Source organism: Rousettus aegyptiacus, unplaced genomic scaffold (genome assembly GCF_014176215.1).
Source record: "Rousettus aegyptiacus isolate mRouAeg1 unplaced genomic scaffold, mRouAeg1.p scaffold_m13_p_6, whole genome shotgun sequence".
NCBI classification, from domain to species: Eukaryota; Metazoa; Chordata; class Mammalia; order Chiroptera; family Pteropodidae; genus Rousettus; species Rousettus aegyptiacus.
Genome location: NW_023416309.1, coordinates 70176143 through 70190654, shown reverse-complemented (window position 1 = coordinate 70190654; position 14512 = coordinate 70176143). Strand labels below are relative to the sequence as shown.

Here is a 14512-nt window from a genome sequence, read left to right as displayed (position 1 = left end):
TGAAATTACAACCATGTGCTTTATAAGATATCATTGATTGCTTTTTTACCTAGCATTACATCATGTGCTTATTCCCAAAATATTCATCTAAAATACTCTAATAAAATTACCTTCTATTTATACATATCCCATAATTTATGTAACATATGGGATATTTAAGTTATATCTAAGCTCTTACTATTAAAAATAAAGCTGCCATAAACTTGCTTATATATGAATTTTTACTATATTTCTCATTATTTCCTCAGGAGAGATTCCAAGAAAGAGGATAATTAGGTGATACATGCTTTCAAATTATTCTTAAAAAAATATTTTGCTCTCTTTATTTATAAACAACATTTTGCTCTCACTCTCACTAGCAATTTGAGTGTTCATCTCAAAATATCCTCACCAGCATTAAGTATTATGTAAAATGTTATTAATTTTATAAGTCAAACTGTTGTCTTATTTGAATTTGGATGTCCTTAATAGCTCACAGGCCTGAGCATTTTATGTGTTTATTGACTGTTAGATTTTCCTCCTTGTGAATTGCTACTGTCATTGCCCATTTTATTACTTTTATGCTTAAAAAGTGCCTATCCATTTCAAGATCAGTTTAATATTCACCTATATTTTATTATGAGATAGAGTATTTTACTCAGTGTAAGCCTTGTTCTCACCCCTGAGAGGGAAACATTTTGATTGATAGCCCCATGATGTAGAGAAGAATGAGTTTCCAAAGTGTGGAATCCTGAGCAAGGAAAACCCACAGAAACTATCTCAAGGAGTGTATAATTTTTTTGTTTATTTCTAAATAACCAGTGGGCCCCATTAAAATTTCTGAGTCTATCAAACTACCTCAAAGTATCTATTCTGTTTCATCAGTATGTAAATCCATCTATATGCCATACATACAATTTAAGGATTGTAGCTTATCATGAATTATAATATTTTTATAGTAAAAGTCTATCATCTATCTTCATTTTCTGTTTTTTGTTTAGCTCTTGTATTTCTTCTTCCAAATGAGCTTTAATAATTTTGTCTAGTTCAAAAACGTAAATGATTAGAGTTTTGATTGAGGCTTAGTATCTTAAAATTAATTTTGAAATAATAGCCATCTTTATTGAATGTGATATATTGCTGTTTATTTATATCTTTAATAATCTCAGAAAAGTTTGAGTATCTTTTTATAGGTTTTGAGTATTTTTTATTGTTATCTCTAGGTCTTCTAAAAATGTTGGTTGCTATTTAAGATTATTCTCTATCTATATAGATAGGTCTACATCTATAGATAGATGATAGATAGATAGATAGATAGATAGATAGATAGATAGATAGATAGATGATAGATAGACAGACAGATAAACAGACAGATAGATTAAATAACTTTATTGAGGTTAGTTTTACATATCAAAAATTTTACCCATTCCAAGTATACAATTTTGATGATTTTTAGTAATTTTACTTAGTGATGTAACCATCACCATAAATACATTTTACAACAGTTACATCTCTCTCACTAAGATCCTTCATGTACATTTATAGTTAATTCTCATCTCACCCCAGCCCCAGACAACCACTACTCTATTTTCTGTCCCTATAAATTTGCCTATTCTGGATATTTCTTATAAGTGGAACCATACAGCATGTGGTCTCTCATGTCTGGTGTTCTTTAATTTAATGTAAACTTTTGGTAGTTCATCCATCATAGAGCATGTGTCAGTAGTTTCTTTTTATTTCTGAATAATATCCCTCTTCACAAACATGACACATTTTGTCTATCTAGTCACCAGTTGAAGGACACTTAGCTTATTTCCAGTTTGGGGCTATTATAAATAACTTTGCTTTGAAATTTGCATGCAAGCCTTCTGTAGACATATGTTTTCATTTCTCTTGGGTGGATACCTAGGAGGGGAATTGTTGGGTAGTATAGCAGTTAATGTTTGACTTTACAAGAAACTGCCAAACTGTTTTCCAAAGTGGCTGGATTATTTTACATCCCACCAGCAATGCAAGAGGGTTCCTGTTTCTCCACATCTTTGACAACATTTATTATTGTCTGTCTTATATATTATAGTTATTCTAGTAGGTGTGAAGTAATATTTCATTTCAATTTTAATTTGCTCTTCCCTAATAAAGATACTAAACATCTTTTCATGTACTCATTAACTAGTTGTATATCTTCTTTGGCATACTCTCTGTTCATATATTTTATCTATTTAATTTGTCTGCTTTTATTCATATTGAGCTGTAAGAATTCTCTGCACATTCTGGACATATTGCATATGTCTTTGAAAATATTTTATCCCAATATGTTGGTTATCTTTTTATTTTCTTAATGGCATCTTTTGAAGTGCCAAAGTTTAAAACTTTGGTGAGGTCCAGTTTGTTAATTTATTTTTTCTTTTCTGGATTGTGCTTTTGATGTAGCTAAGAAATCTTTGCTTAATTTCACTATGTCTTTAATTTTCTTTTCACTTGTATATATTGGAGAAAATTGATTTTTATGAATATATCTTCTATTCTGCTCTTAACTGACCTATATTAATAATTCTAAGATTTCACTCTTGATTCTCTTGAGTCTTCTGTCACTTCTGGAATTTCTAATTATATTTGAGACACACACATAATATGAAGCATAATTATAACTACTCAAGTTTAATTTCTAAATGTACTGTTACTTTTGCTGGAGAGAACAATAATCAGTCATTACTCTCAGTTATTTCTATCACATTTTGAGAAAGACATTTACCAGTTAGTAGAGGCAAAGAGAAAGATGAGCACTTGATGATGAAGGCTTTCATAATCAAATAACATGAAGAATAAGTCTCAGAATTGGGTGCATTTATGTTACCAGAGAGTGAAGATCTCCTTTCGATGTGTTGTCCAGGTTCTTGATGTCTTAAAGAACTGAGCAAGACACTGAAATACAGCAGAAAATAACAGCTTTATTAGAAGTGATAGTAAACTTCCAAACGTGAAAGCAGGCCTGAGCAAGAAAAGAGTGGCTCGAAGGGCCTGGTAACAAAACCTTTGTGGTTTTTATCCCCGTTTTCTATGGGTGGTTACTTTTCATAGAAGAATGGGCTTTCTTGATTGATAACTAAGATTGACAGGACTCAATGATTCATCTGGGAATGAACATGCTTTCTGTGCATGTTCATTCCCAGAATTCAGTCTGTTCTAATGATATTAATGAACTTCCAGGCATATGCATTATATTAAAATGATGGCATAATGAGGCTAAGTGGAATTGAAGGTCATTGGGGTCTTCATTGCGCAAATGTGTGTGACTGGCTGAAAGTAGTACCCAATTTTCTGCTTACTTGTTCCCTTGTATGAGTTACTTTTAGCCCAAAAATGCCTTCTGGCTTGCCTAATTGTAGGCAGACTAGGACAGACCCTTTCTAGAATAGGATGAACTTAGCATCTTTTAAGGTGGACCCAAAACCCTCTATCTAACTTTCCTGACTAATACTTTTTCTGAGAGCTATTAACTTCTTTTATTAGTGTGGATGTTAAGATGGGAGGTCTCTTCTGTATCTGCTTCCTGCTGAGGAGGGTCATAGTCCCTGCCTTTTGGGGTTTCATGATGCTCTTACCCTCTCTGCCTTAGGATGGGGTCTTGGGTTTCCTGTCAAAGTGCCGCCTCAGTCCCTAGACAAGGAAAAAGATACAAATTTGTTACTTGAATCATATATCTAGCTATATTTCTGTTACTGATTCGCTTATCAAGTAGGTAAAGAAAATCAGGCTTGATTAATGTATTTCGTAAAAGAAAGAAAAAAACTTAAGTTAAACGTTCCCTCTCTTCCAGGACTTTAAGGGCCCTGTTTTGGTTTAAAGCCATTCTTGCCTTAAAAAGAGCCAAAAAGAATGCTGAGTTTCAAAGATCCTTATCAATAGCCAGAGGTCCTGAGTTACCAGTTTCATGGTAATTATCTAAGTTTGAGGGAGGGGGTCTTTCTCCAAAGAAAGGAGGAAAGAAAAGACTTAACTAGGTTTACTAAAATGATTAAGAATTTTGCAAGTGATGGCCCATAGCATTGATTCTGAGGACAGATAATTTTCAAAACATAAATATTAAAACATTGTAAAAGGGACAGATTCGTTGTAGGTTGATGCTAAGGACATTCTTCTATGAATGCTGCTTCACATGTTGAACTTGGAACCTATTAAAAGCCCTGGGTCTTTTTCCTTTGAACTACCATCTAACCATATCTCCCCCATTCTGTATATGTGCAAGTACTTGGAAGATTAATTTGCATTTGTCTTTCTTGTTGAGTCCATCCCATCATTTTCAATTGTTAAAATTATTTAGACTTTTGATTTATCTTCTATCTAATCAATTATTTCTTAACTCAAGTTGTCAAAAAAGATATTGAATATCAAGGACCTGAGTCCTGGTGATGCCAATAAAGACCTCCTTCTAGTTAGAATATTGTTACATCCATGTTCATTCCTCAGCTATGATTATTGAATAATCCCCAGTGATCTTTTTCCTTTTTATAATCTTCTCCCCTTTGAGTGGCAAATATGATGATTTCATTCCTATGGTTATATTTTGCTTTATGGCAAAAGGAAAATTATTCAGGTGTAACCAATATAATCATGTGAGCCATTAAAAGCAAAGCTTTCTCCTGCCTAAAGGCAGAAGGAGAAGACAGAAGACAGAGAGACTTTTAGCACCAGAAGAATTTAACATGTCATTACTGATTTCGAAGATGGAGGGAGCCATATTCAAGGATGATAGAATAGCCTCTAGGAGCTAAGAGATCCCTTTGGCCTATAGCAATTAATGCGGATCTTAGTCATACTACATCTGGTAGGAAATTAATTCATCCAAGAACTCAAATGAACTTGGAAGCAGATTCTTCCCCAGAGTATACAGATAAAAGTCCAGCCAACTGATACTTTGATTTTGGCCTTGTGAGACCCTCACTACAGGAGCCGCCTGGACTTCTAATCTTTAGAAGTAAGATTATACATGAGAGTTATTTTAAGCCACTTAGCGTGTGGTAATTTCTCACATCACAATAGAAAATGAATACAAACCAGTTATCATTCCACCAACTCTAAGATTAGCCAGACCACAAGTCTGTGCTAGCTACAGGGTATTCATAACTGAAATCAAGACACAGTATCTTTGATATTTTCTTTCTGTCAATTGAATAACTACCTAAAAGGCTTTGTTTTATATATTTATTACCTTAGAAAATATATTTATTACCTTAACAAAATAATATCTTAAAAGTGAATCACTTTCTGCTTTTCAAGGCATTTTCATATCTCTTATCTTATCCTCATAAGAGCCTAGTGGGACAGATGAGAACAAAACCTATAGAAGACATTTGCCCAAAGAAAACAAGAGAGACTTTAGCTAGATATTGGGAAGACCTTTTAAACAATTAAAATTGGCCTACTGTGGAAGGGGGTGCCTTCTAAAATAATAAACCATGCCTTGCTGGAAGAAAAGAATACATGATTATATTTGAGGAATTTAATGGGAGAGAGCTGGGCATGGTTAAAGAGCCAAACCTCTGATATCTCTTCCAATGCTAAAGGTTCTGTGTTCCCAAAAACAACTAAACTAAATTGATCTTCCATATTTGTGGTTAGCTGGCTAGACAAGAGCTCTTCTTAAAGCATTCCTTGCCATTCTCACAACTGCTATTGTTTTTGAAGCATCAAATTTATCTAAATTCTCTTGTACAAAGAAAATGCTGTGCAATGGACCTTAATAACACACTGTTTAAAGCATCAAGTTTTCATAACTTGGGCAAGTTTCACAAACACTTTGTTGTAGAGGCAGGATTTGAACTCAATCTGACTGCAGAGTCCTCACCTTAAATCACTATAGCATTTTCTGCCCCCACAACTAGGAAATAGAAGCAGATTGAAGCAGTTGGCTTGGATGTTTAAAGGGATGGACAATCTAACAAGACTACAGATGGAAACTTAGAGCAGTAGCATGTGTCCCAAAGGACTAGGACATTCTGTTGGCTCAGCGACCTGAGCATAATGGCAACCCATCATGCCGAAGAGGGAAATATTGTTGCTTTTTTTTCTTTGTATTTTCCTCATAGCACAAGCTGAAGTGCCACTGTCCCTGCATTAGTTATTAGAACTTAGACAGACCGATATCTTTTCCTGAACCTAAATCAACCTATCCGTAAAAAAAAAGGGGGGGGGGGGATTGGATTAGCTGATCTTGAAAATCCCTCCCAGTTCTCAAGTTCTATCATTATGAGGAAATATATATGTATACATATATACATGCACACATACACATTTTCCTCCAAGCGCTCCTTCTGAAGATAATCAGAAGCTCAGCAAATGCTCAAAAAGGATTTCTTTTGAGAAATTCTTGACTTTTCTATGAGAATTCTATTTTTGTGAAATCTTGAGCTTTCTGGACTGCCAGATTTCTTAAGAACCCTGTAGCTCCAAAGAGAAGAGGCCTGGGATAGCCATCTGGGTGACAGGAGGCAGCCATGGGACAGAAAGTGGGTGAGAGAGAGAGCAGAGAGGAAAGTTGCCCAAGGGTCAGAATTCTACCAGTGCAGGCAACTGCCTTTCCTCCTGGGCGGTTCAGGGTTGCTGACAGGCCCCAAGTTGTTATAGAAAATGCCTGAGGCTGGAAGAAGTGGAGGGCATAGGGGCCAATCTGGAGCCAGAATTCAGACCAGGAGGGCAGGTATGATTGTTTCACATTATGATTCTGTGAAAAATCTAACTACAAATGTTTGAGGGAGGAGAAAAGCATTGGCAAATGGTTACAGAGGGTGAGCAAGGAGAGATGAGACCCAGCTTTCCACCTTAACTCTGACTCAACTCACTTTGTGACCCACCTGACAGATCCACAACTCTAATGTGAACTTAGTCTACAGAGAAAAGTAAGGCAGCTGTATGAACCCAGGTAACCAGGGATTAAATATAGCCGGTGTGCTCCCCACACCCACATCAGCTGAAACAACACATTCCATTTCACAGGAAAACTCCAGGTGAAATTTTAATTCCTCAGACCTCTACTCTCTCCCTGGGGAAATTGCCTTCCTGGTTTTCATTTTCAACAACTGAAGTAGATACAAGAATTTCTCACTTAATTAAAGGAGAATTCAGGAGCTCACTTTACGTCTTTTCAAAACCATTTTGGCATGAAAGGTTTTAACTTGGAGTTTCTGGTCAACTCTATATATCAGATTCAGAAACAAAGAGAATCCATTTCAGAGGCCCCCTCAAACTGCCCTTCCCCATCTGACCTGCAGGTTGGGAGCCTATGTATTGATTTGCTAGATATTAAAAAGTTAGGCCAATGGCACATTTTTAAAAGCTTTATTGGGGTATAATTTACATGCATTAAAGTTCATCCATTACGAGTGTACAACTCAATGATTGTTAGTAAATTCACCTTATTTGCAGTCAATTCCCAACTTACCCACCTTCTCAAGAAGCCTCTGACCTAATGTCTACCTCTGTTCTCTGGCCATTTCATAAATGAAATAATATCTTTCACTTAGCATAATGTTTTGAAGCTTCATTCATGTTGCAACATGTATCTTTACTTCATTTCTTTATATTGCTAAATAGTATTCCATTTCATGGCGATATCATATTTTGTTTAGTGATGGACATTTGGGTTGTTTTCAGTTTCCTACTGTTATAAATATTGCTGCTATGAACATTCCTGACTAAGTGTGTCTGTGTGAACATATATTCTTATTTCCTTTGGGTAAATTCCTAGGACAACTGTCAAATCATATGGTAATCTTTACTTTTTTATATACATATAATAATTTTTAATTTTAAATTAATTGGCATACAATATTATATTAGTGTTAGGCGTACAACATGGTGATTAGACATATAACTTAAGAAGTGATCACTTGAATAAATCTAGTACCCATCTGACATTGTACATAGTTATTACAATGTTACTTGCTATATTCTTTATGCTATGCTTGGCATCCCCATGAGTATTTCATGACTACCAATTTGAATTTCTTACTCCCTTACCCTTTTTCACCCAACTTATCTGGCAACCATCAAAATGTTCTATGTATCTGAGTTTGTTTCTATTTTATTTGTTTATTTTGTTCTTTAGATTCCATAGGTAATTGAAATCATATGGCATTTGTCTTACTCTGTTTTACTCCACTCAGTATGTCTATCTCTCTCTCTCTCTCTCTCTCTCTCTCTCTCTCTCTCTCTCTAACTCTATCTCTAACTCTAACTCTAACTCTAACTCTAACTCTAACTCTAACTCTAACTCTAACTCTAACTCTAACTCTAACTCTAACTCTAACTCTAACTCTAACTCTAACTCTAACTCTAACTCTAACTCTAACTCTAACTCTAACTCTAACTCAACTCTAACTCTAACTCTAACTCTAACTCTAACTCTAACTCTAACTCTAACTCTAACTCTAACTCTAACTCTAACTCTAACTCTAACTCTAACTCTAACTCTAACTCTAACTCTAACTCTAACTCTAACTCTAACTCTAACTCTAACTCTAACTCTAACTCTAACTCTAACCTCTAACTCTAACCTCTAACCTCTAACCTCTAACCTCTAACCTCTAACCTCTAACCTCTAACCTCTAACCTCTAACCTCTAACCTCTAACCTCTAACCTCTAACCTCTAACCTCTAAACTCTAAACTCTAACTAACTAACTCTAACTAACTAACTCTAACTAACTAACTCTAACTAACTAACTCTAACTAACTAACTCTAACTAACTAACTCTAACTAACTAACTCTAACTAACTAACTCTAACTCTAACTCTAATCTATACATCATTCTTCTTTATCCATTCATCCATTGATGGACACCAAGGTTGCCTCCATATCTTGGTTATTGTAAATAATCATGAAATAAACATATGCATTCACATGTTCTTTAGAAATAATATTTGGGTTTCTTCAGATAAATACCCAGAAGTGGGATTACTGGGTCCATCTTTGTCTCTTATATAGCTTTTGTTGTAATCTATTTTGTCTAAGTACTGCTACCCCAGTTTTTTTTTATTTAATTCATTTCCATTTTCATGAAATATCTTTTTCCATCCTTTATATTTATTCTGTGTGTGTCTTTCGATCTGAAATGAGAATCTTGTAGGCAGCATTTGTAAAGGTCTTATTTTCTTATCCATTCAGCCACCCTATCTTTTGATTGGAGTATTTAAGCCATTTACATTCGAAATAATTATTGATAAATATGTAGTTATTGCCATTTCATCATTCATTTTTTTTAATCTTTTTTTTCTTCTTTTTTAGTCCCTCTAACATTTCTTGTAATACTGGTTTGGTATTGATGAACAACTTTACTTTTTTCTTGTCTAGGAAGCTCTTTATTTGTTCTTTGATTCTAAATAATAGGATTGCTGTATTATCTTGGTTGTAGGTCTTTGCTTTTCATTACTTTGACTATTTCATGCCAATCTCTTCTGGTTTGCAAAGTTGTGAAATTAACTGACAGTTTATGGGAGCTTTCTTATAGGAGACTCTTTTTCTCTTCCTGCTTTTAATATTCCAAATTTGTCCTTAAACTTTGGCATTTTAATTATTAAGTGTCTTGATGTGAGCCTCTTTGGGTTCATCTTGTTTGGGACTCTGCATTTCCTGGACTTGTACGTCTATTTCCTTCACCAGGTTAGGGAATTTTTTTGTCATTATTTCTTCAAATAAGTTTTTGATTCCTTGCTCTCTCTCTTCTCCTTCTGGTACCCCCTATGATGCAAATATTAGTATGCTTAATGTTGTCCCTTAAAATATCCTCATTTGGGGTGGGGGTGGTTCTTTTTTCTTGTTGCTGTTCTGATTGGGTGTTTTCTGCTACCTATCTTATAAATCACTGATTCGGACCTTTGTTTGCTCTAATCTACTGTTGATTTCTCTTCAGGTATTCTTCATTTCAGTTACTGTAGTCTTCATTTCTGGCTAGTTCTTTTTTGTTTACTGTCTCCATCTTTCTGTTTGCTATCTCTTTGTTGAAGTTCTCACTAAGTTCATCTACTCTTCCCCTAAGTTCATTGAACATCCTTATAACTACTTATAACTAGTGTTTTGAGCACTACATCTGGTAGATTGTTTGTCTCTATTTTCTTTAGTTCTTTTTCTGGAGATTTGTTCTGTTCTTTCATTTTGGATGTGTTTCTTTGTCTTCCCATTTTGGCTGCCTCCCTGTGTTTATTTCTATGTATTAGGTAGGGCTGCTATGTCTCTCAGTCTTAGTAGAATGGACTTATATAGTAGGTATCCTGTGGGGCCTAGTGGTTCAGTCTCCCTGGTCACCTGAGCCTGGTACCTGTCATGTGTGCCCTCCTTTTGTAGGTGAGCCTTGGATGCTATTTGCAATTTAATGGGAGGGAGTAATCCATAGGTTGGCTGGTTGGTTTTGAAGATTGGCTGGTGACCACAGTGGAGGAGCTATTGTACAGACACTGATGCTACAGAGCAGGATTCACTTTAGCAGGGCTCTGATGCCTGCCTAGTCTAACCTTTGGGGGTGTCGTCCTCAGGTGCATCTCTGGGTGATGCTCTGGCTCAGTCCAAAGGTAAGTGTATACCTGCTGCAAGGTCTCATGGAATGGGCCCCACCACGAGTCAAGTTCAGCTGTTGTCTGTGCCCTGCCCAGGGCCCACTAGCATGAGTCAAGTAGTAATCCTCAGATGGCTGCCACCCACACTGGGCTTGAATGTGCCTCCAGAGGCCAAGCTGCACACCAAGGCTGGCTTCCTCTAGTGCTGAGCTTGGGGCTGTTGCCTTTTAGGGCTTATGAACCTTTGAAATATTTTAGAAAAGTTCACAGCATGTTTGTATAGAAAAGCCACTGAAAATGACTTGGGTGGGCCTGCAAGTTGGGTGTGACACAGTTTCAGGGAATCACCTGGGTGGGGTGATCTGTGTTTGCCAGGTTGATAAAGACTCAGATATGGTGGCTGCCTGCCTCTGAAATTTAGGAATGGGAAAGGTATCAACAAAGGAACTGTGGCTTCTGCCAGCACTTCTGCCTGAGAGGAAGTTTCCCCTTCAGCCCTCACTCTGAAGCCAGATAATTCAGTTCCTCTCATATGTCCCTGGCATCTTTCAAACTGCTGCCCCAGTGCTGAAACTCAGAACAAGGGAGTCCATCAGTAAGTCCATTTGCAGGCTCTTTAAGGTGAATGCCTGGGATTCCAGCTGAACTCCATTTTACTCAGCCACAATCTTCTCTGGTTTTCACTTCCAGCTTTTGTAAGGACTTCCTTTCTTGCAACTGGATCTCTGGGTTGAGTAGCTTATGTGGGACTGAGACTCCTCACTCTTTTGGAGGGACCTCCACAGCTGAGATATCCCTCTTAATTCTCAACCACTACACATGGGTATGGATGTGGCTTCTTCTCTATGTCCTTAGTTATAGGACTTCTGTTCAGCTAGACTTCAGGCAATTCTCAGTGACAGTTGTTCTGTAGATTAGTTTCATTGTGGTTGTGAGAGGGGACAAGCATTGCATTTACCTACTACACCATCTGACCAGAAGTCAGTAATTTTTACTTTTTATGAAACTGCCAAACTGTCTTCCAAAGTGGCTGTACCATTTTACATTCTCACCAGCAATGTATAAGGTTTCCAATTTTCCCACATCCTCAATGATACTGTTATTGTCTGTTTTTTGGATTATAGCCCTCCTAGTGGGTATGACGTGGTATTTCATTGTGCTTTTAATTTGCATTTCCCTAATAACCAATGATTCTGAACATATTTTCATGTACTTATTACCCAAAGGCACATTTCTAACAAAATGGAACTATAAGTTCTTTTTAAAAAGTGCCAGAAACAAGCTTAAAGCTGAATTTATTTTATTGTCATTAGTAAAAATAGTCACAGAGGGTTAAAAAGATTGAATGATTGATCCATTTATTCATGAATTCATTTGTTTGTTTTATAAATAATTATGAGAGCTTTTATGTGCCTGACACTGTGCTAGTTTCTGGAGGTGAAGCAATGAATAAGAATAAGCCCATCTTGGATCCTGGGGTTTACTCTCAGGAGAGATGACCCAGTCTCTGACTCAGGGATAGTAGGCACAGTAGGATGAGGTGTCAGCCCTGAAAATGAGGTGGACAAGTCCACTTACTGCTCAACTCTCAAGCAGGAAATCAGAGGATTTCTTTCTGGAGAAATCAAGCAACCCAAGAAAAGACCCTAAGAAACTGACACTTAGAGGTCCCCCAATGAAGCCACCCAGTACTTGATACAAACAGTGAACCCACTACCCAGTAACCTCCCTTTGCACAAAGAGCTTCTGATCAGATCTGAGTGCTTTAAATATGAACAGAGAACCAAGGTTCATGGGGTATTTGAGGAAAGTTTCTAACACCAAAGACAGAAATTATAATAGAGAAAAAAAGAGAATCCAAGAGAAATAGCAAAAACTATTAACAGAATAAAACATTTAAAAAATCATACAAAACAGAAGAAAAATAATAGGCTCAAAGAGGTACAGCAGTGCATCCATGAAATTCAGTATAGGATATCATAATCTAAAAATAGGATATAGCTCTTGAAAAAAAAAAGATATCAGAAATTAAATGCTCAATAAAAGCTGGAGGATAAAGTTACAGAAATTTTTCAGAAAGCAGAACAAAAACCGCAAAACAGAAAAAATAAAAAATAACTAAAGGACTGATTTAGAAGATGGTTTAATTCCTAATAGGAATTTCAACAACAACAACAACAACTGCAACCACACACACACACACACACACACACACACACACACACACACACACACACAAGAACAGAAAATGATAGGAGGAAAATTTCCAAAGAATAATGGAAGAAGATATCCTAAAATCAAAGTACATAGTTTTCAGATTGAAAGAACCCATTGAGTAACCAGCACAAAAAATTTTTAAATACCCACAACTGTATGAAATTTCAGAACACGGGGAATAAAAAGCATTCTAAGAAAAGAGGAACAGAACCTATCCTGCACAAAGGAACAGAAATCAAAATAGTATTAACTTAGCGCTGGAAACTAGAAGGCTCAGCAATGCCTCAAAATGCTGAAGAAAAATTATTTCCAATATGGAATTCTACCCACCCAGACTATCAATCAAGCTCAAGGGAGGGAAATAAAAATAATTTTAGACATGCTAAGAACAAATGTATTATCTTACAGTGTTGGAGGTCAGAAGTCTGATATGAGCCTCACTGGGCTAAAATCAAGGTCAGAAGAGCTGTGTTCCTTCTGGGGGCTCCAGGGCGAATCTGCTTCCTTGCCTTTTCCAGCCATGGAAGCCACCTGCATTGCTTGGCCTGTGTCCCCTTCCTGCATCTTCAAAGCCAACAGCATGGCCTCTTCAAATCTCTGATTCTGACTCCCTTGCCTCTCTCATAAGAATCTTATGATTACACTGGGTCTAATGAATAATCCAGGAAAGTCTCCCCATCTACAGATCCTTAATCACAGATCTAAAGTCCCCTCTGACAGTTAAGGTGGTATATCCCATAGGTCCCAGGGCCTAGGATGTGAACATTTTGCGGGGATGAGGGGTGTGTGTCATCATTCTGCCTATTATATAAAACCTCACAATTTATACCTCCTGTGCATCCTTTCTCAAGAAGTTATGAGGACATGTTCCATTATAATATGTAAATAAACTAAAAAAGGTGAAGACTTGAAGTCTAAAAGAAGAGAGGTAAAGAGAATTCTTGGGGAGGGCAGACCCGGAGTGACTGGTATCCAGCAACCTAAAGCACAACAGAGCCAGAAGATTCTAACAGATGCATCTCCAAGTATAAAATGAACCAACAGACTATGTGATATGTTTGAGTGTGCTCAGAGGTTTTAACTGCAGGGTTTTGAGATAGAATACAAATACATAGTTAGGAAACTAAGCAAATAAAAAAAAAACAGGAAATATTAGCTTCAAAAAAAAAAAACAGGAAAAATGGATAAGAAAGCAAATGTATGTGGTACAACAGGGGGAAAAAACAAGTACACATAACATTGAAAAATAACTCCCTAAATATAGTGAGATAACCATGTACACGTAACTGTGAATGTATATGTATGTGGAAAGAAGGGCTGGGAAACAAAAGAACTAAATTCTTATTTCCATAATGTAGAGTCAATAAATAATATCTAAAACTGAAAAATCTAGAAGTAGCAATATAATAAAATTTGTCAGAAATAGAAAGATAAATACCAGAAGAAATGGCTAAAAGAATGAAAAAAAAGAATAACCCTAATTTATATACCTTATGAAAATATGTATTAAATATATATGTATATATAATATATGGATGTAGTTGGAAGTTTTAAATGGAGTAGGAACTCAGCTGAGGTACATCTACTTATTCACCCCAGTGTTGAGAGATCTAAGACTAGTGGGTGAAGTCATGTCAAATATGAGCCCCAAGGGGTTAGTAGCCATCAGCCAGGCAAAGGTCAAGGAGGAACATCATCCAAGTAGACTGGAAGGTTTGGGGCTGGATGAAGGAAGGAGAGGGGAACAAGCATAGCCCTAGAGTGTCTGG

General features: G+C 36.4%; 1 protein-coding gene across 5 annotated transcripts in view; it reads left to right on the top strand.

Annotated features, from left to right (window-relative positions):
• Positions 1 to 14512, top strand: part of LOC107517402 (protein shisa-6) — a 597831-nt gene that overhangs the window by 381129 nt on the left and 202190 nt on the right. The gene's annotated exons all lie outside the window — the stretch shown is intronic.